This window comes from Elephantulus edwardii, unplaced genomic scaffold, assembly GCF_000299155.1.
Source record: "Elephantulus edwardii isolate Elephantulus edwardi_28Jun2011 unplaced genomic scaffold, EleEdw1.0 scaffold00023, whole genome shotgun sequence".
Classification (NCBI taxonomy): domain Eukaryota; kingdom Metazoa; phylum Chordata; class Mammalia; order Macroscelidea; family Macroscelididae; genus Elephantulus; species Elephantulus edwardii.
The window spans coordinates 17,093,940-17,099,573 of record NW_006399773.1 but is presented as its reverse complement, the minus strand read 5'-3'; positions in this window follow the sequence as shown (position 1 = coordinate 17,099,573).

The window sequence follows — 5,634 nt, the reverse complement described above, 5'->3', positions numbered from 1 at the left end:
CAAGGATTCTTGGGCTTCGTCTGACATACTTTGGACATGTTGTAAGGAGAGACAGGTCCTTGGAGAGGGACATCATGCTTGGTAGGGTGGAGGGACAGCACAGGAGGGGAAGACCCTCTATGAAGTGGATTGATTTAGAGACTGCGGTAATCAGGATGGGTGTGTCAGAAGCAATGCGATTGGCATAGGATAGAGCAGGGTTTAGGACTGTTTTACATAGGGTCGCTATGAGTCGCAAAAGGCTCGACAGCACATAACAACAACAATAACAATAGGTAAGGTGAAAAAAGGCAAAGTGAGGATTTTATGAAGCATTGTAATGAATGGAGTTTATTAATTGCAATTAATGTTATTTAATAAAATTGATATGAACGAATGGATGGAAACCAATAAAAGAAGTAATTAAGAAGTATAAAAGAACAGAGACAATGTGGAGACGATCAAATCAGACCTCTACTAACTCCACAAAGGGGAATTGTCCTTAACAGCAACATCTACAGTATAAAACTGATCCATGTAAGTTTACACATGGCCCTAGACTCTGTGAACCTACTTCTACCAATTACTGAATCAGAAATTCATCACAAATAACCATACCATCTTTACAAAATATCTTTTACTCACAGTTCTAGGGTAAGAGGTTGGTGTACAGGAAGCAAAGATAGCGCACAAGTAAAAGTTTACTAAATAGCAGTACTGAACTAGGCTAATAACAAGACACAGTTTCTCAATTAGTTCAGGTAGCTTTGCAGTCAACAGCAAGATATTTCTGGTGCAGGAATCTCTGGCCCTATAGCACGTGCACTGCATTCTCTGATTCTTCTCTTTTCCTGGTGTTGACGTTCCCCAATTCTGCCTGCCACTGAATGTACTCAATTTGGGGCAAGACTAGCCAGTCCCCTTGTTGATAGGCTAACATGTCATACGGGGAAGAAATAGTTCATGCAGATGTTCATGATTTAGATGAGCTGCCTACCCACAGGGCAGACAGATTACCTTAGAAGCTCTTAACAGGGAATGATAACAAGGCAAAAGAAAGTGTCTAGAGAAGCCAAAAGTTTAGTCAACAGACACAGTGCTCTGAAAGTAGTTAACAGAAAAGGAAGATCAAAGAGACTTAAAAATATGAGCAAGGAATAGTAGGCACTTTACCGATGAGAAATATCTAGACTAAATTACTGTGAATTTCTTCAGTAATATTCTTAATGATTTCTAAGAATATTACTTGGTGGTGAAAGAGCTTAAGAACTTTTTTCTAACCATAGGTTGGCAAATAGAGCTGATAAACTGCTCTGAGGAAGACAGAATCTTTACATCTTGTATAAATTGTAAATTTATAGCCTTTAAAAAAGTTATGACGAAATTTGACTATATCCTATGATGTCTCTACAAGTTTAAATCTATTTGATGGCATACAACAATAGCATAAAAAGTTCAACATTGGTAACAGAAAAAACAGTGATGGTAGAAGATTATGGAAGTTCTTTCAGATTGTTTTAATTCTCTCGATAAATTAGAAATGAAGATATCTTAGTTATTTAGTGCTCCTATAGTAGAAACATATAATAGGCATTAAGAAAGCATATAACTTTGACACACACTTTTAAACAAATTCAAAACGGTTCAGTGTTTCCTTCTTCTATTCAGACAATAGTTTCTTGGTCTAAGTTTTAAAAGAAAACAATTAAATGTTCTGGGATTCCCATGCCTTTCAAGGTATCCAGAATTGGTTATGATTAGTTGTTGTTATTAGTTGCCATTGAGTCAAGTATGATTCATAGCAACCCTATGGACAAAAGTTCTGAACCCTCTCCTATCTTATGCCATAACACTTTCTGACACACTAGAGCCCATTGCAGCAGTCACTGTGTCATTTCACCTGATAGAGGGTCTTCTTCTCTCTCGCTGACCCGCCACCCTTCCCAGTATCATGTCCCTCACAAAAATATATCCCCTCCTAGCAACATGCCCTAAGTATGAGAGGTGAAGTCCTTGCCTCCAAAGAGCACTCAGGCTTCACCATCTCCAGGACATATTTGTTTGCTCTCTTGTCATCCATGGTTCGTTCAGTGCTCTTCTCCAACACCACAACTCAAAGATGTCAATTCTTTTGTCTTCCTTACTCATTATCCAGCTGACATAACAAGCAAACAGAAAGACTATGGCCTGAATCTGATGCACTTTAGTCCTCAAACCGACATTACTCAATAACTTGAAGAGGTCCCTTACCTCAGGTTTTCTCAGAGCAATGTGTCTCCTTATTTCCTGACTGCCGGTATCAAGGGTATTAACTGTAGATCCAAGCAAGTTGAAGCTGTTGACAGTTTCAATCTCCTCTCCATCAATCATTATATTATTTAACAGTCCAGTGGTAAGATTGATTATGATACACATGGGCAAAATATCTGTGCATAATCAATGAAATACAGGTAAACATATTCTCTGCTTTCAGCTAAGATCTATCTGACATCAGCAATGAAATACTCATGGCATGGTCTCTTCTGAATCCAGTTTGAATTTCTGGAAATTCTTATTCAAGCCTACTCTTCCAGCTATTTTTAATGATCTTCACTAAGATTTTACTTGTATTTGGTAGTAAAAATACTGTTCAATAGTTCTCACTGTCTGTTGGATCACTTTTTTTTGGTGAATGAAAACAAAGGTGGATCTCTTCTAGTCAGTTGATCGGATATCTTCCATATTTATTGGAAATAAATTCCATATTTTTTTACAAGTAATTTGAGAAACTGGACTATGAAGAAGAATATGGCTTCAGGATTTGAAGAAGACTCATCAACAATCTGCTTTGTGTAGATGACACAATCTTGTAGGAAGTGAAGAGGACTAGAAGCATTAAAGAGACCAAATATTTCAGCCTTCAATATGAGGTTTATTTCAACATCAACAAAATTTCTCACCACTGAACTAATTGGAAACATTATGATATATGGAGATGAGATGAAAGAAATTTATTTTACTTGGACCCACAAACAATACCCACAGTAGCAGCAGCAAGAGATCAAAAGCTGTTTTGGAGACATCTGAGATCAAGGGTCCCAAAATTTCTTAAAACTGCAGAGTAAAAAAAAAAGGTACAGATGAAGACTAAGGTATGCCTGATTCAAGGCATGTAATTTTCAATTGCTTCCTATGCATCTGAAAGTTGGACAATGAATAAGAAAGAAAATAGATAAATTAATGCCTTTGAATTATGTTAATGAGTATTTAATATACTATGGCCTGCCACAAAAAAAAAAAAAAGCTTAACAAATGCATCTTGAAGAAACTACAACCAGAGAGCTCCTCAGAAGCCAGGATGGTAAAACTCCATTTCTCATACCTTCTGGTAACAATGTAAATTATATAACTACTTTGGAAGGCATTCAGGTGCTTCCTCAAAGAAATAGATACCAATTGACCCAACTACACCACAATAGGCCTGCTAAAGGGTGTGTCTTTAAAATTGTGTAATGAGGGGTCGGGTCTGTGGCCCACCTGGAAGTTCTTGAGCATTGGTCCCACTCTAAAGTTGATTTCTCGTATCTTGATGGGGTCACATGAGGAAAGTTTTGGGTTGTGTTTGATTTATTATATTGGGTTTTTTCCCCCCTCCACAAGCTAGTATCAGTTGGACTTTCACGCCTTTGGGCCAACAAAGACCCAAGAGCGGAGGCGTGCTAAAAGCTTTGTCTTTCCAATTCCATAGAATTTAAAATTTATTCATTTTAGAATGAACATTCTTTAAGCGGTGCAGCAGTCATAAGTCTATTTGCTGTACTGAAGAACTTGACGCTACTGTGATGCTGAACACTGCCATAGTCGTGTCAAATACCATAATGGTTAACCATCATGGACAGTGTTTAGAGGAGCTTCCAGAGTGATTCAGGTGTGGAAGCAAAAGTGGCATCTACTTCCTAAAACAGATGCCTCTAGAAACTCTGTGAACATACAGAAATAATGTTAATTATAGAACAGAATTCAGATCTTTTGTTCATAGGGTCGCTAGAGCATAAACAACTTGATGACACTTAACCACTGTTAAGTGAGACTAGTGCTGTTATATTTGGAGGAACATTTCTCTGATTTGTATATCATTCTTCATCAATTTGCTGTACTGAGGTAATCTGGGTTTGGTGTGATGCTGGACCTTGTGCTGTTGGGGTGTCAAATAACACAATGGTTTTCTAATATGAGCAGTGTTTGGTGGAGCTCCGAGTTGTAAAACAGGTTATGAAGCAGGATTGGCATTTACTTCCTAAACCATTTGCCTATAGAAACTCTATGAACTTAGAGAAATGACAGTAGTTATAGAAAAGCATTAGGTCTTTTGTTCACAGGGTCACTATGAGTCGTGCTTGACCTGACGACAATCAACAACAACATACTACCACTGTTCCAGCCAAACAATATGTAGATAGGTAAATTTCCAGAAGTTCAAGCAGGATTTAGAAGAGGCTGTGGTACCAGGGACATCATTGCTGATGTCAGATGCATCCCGGCCAAAAATAAAGAATTCCAGAAGAATGTTTATTTGTGCTTTATTGACTATGCAAAGGCATTTGATTGTATGGATAATAACAAGTTGTGGCTGACATTGAGAAGAATAGGAGTCCCAAAACACATAATTGGGCATGTGAAATTTATACCTGGACTAGGAGGCTGTTGTGCAAACAGAGCGGGAGAACACCACACGATTTAAACTTAAGAAAGTAGTGTATCAGGGTTGTATTCTCTCTCCAAATCTATTTAATGTGTCTACTGAGCAAATTATTCAAGAAACTGGACTCAGTGAAGAGAAATGTGACATCAGGATTGGAGTGAGACTCAGCAATAACATGTGTTATGCAGATGACACAATCTTGTTTGCCGAAGTTGAGGAGGACATGAAGTGTTTGTTGCAGAAGATCAAGGAATGCAGCCTTTGGTATGGATTACATCTCAATGTCAAGAACATAAAGATTCTTATCACTGGACACATAGGAAACATCATGATGGATGGAGAAGAGATTGAAATTGTCAATAATTTTATCTTACTTGAATCCACAATTAATACCCTTGTACCAGCAGTCAGGAAATCAGGAGACAAATTGTACTGGAAAAGTGTGCAGTCAGGGTCCTCTCTAAATTATTGAGGAGTAATGATGTGCTTTGAGGACTAAGGTGCACCTAATTTAGGTCATGGACTTTCTAATCACTTGCTATGTGTCTGAGAGGTGTATATGAATAAGGATGATGGAAAAAGGATTGATGCCTTTGAGCTATGGTGTTGGACAAGAACATCCCATGGACTTCCAAAAGAACAAAAAAAAAATATGTCTTTGAAAGGGCACAACCAGAGTGTTCTTTGGAGGCAAAGATAATGAGGCTTTAGCTCACATACTTCATGCAGGTTGCTGGGAGAGGTTATGCCTTGGAGAGGACATGGTGCTCAGAAGAGTGGAGTGTTGGGTGTTGGGTAAGGAGAGGAAGGCCTTCAACTAGATAGATTAACAGGGTGACTGCCACAAAGTTCTCTAGTGTGTCAGGAAGTGTAAGGATGCCACAGGATAGGACAGGATTCAGAGATGTTGTTCATAGGGTCGTTTTGGGTCGTACTCGACTCAATGGCACCTAACAACAACAACAATAACAACA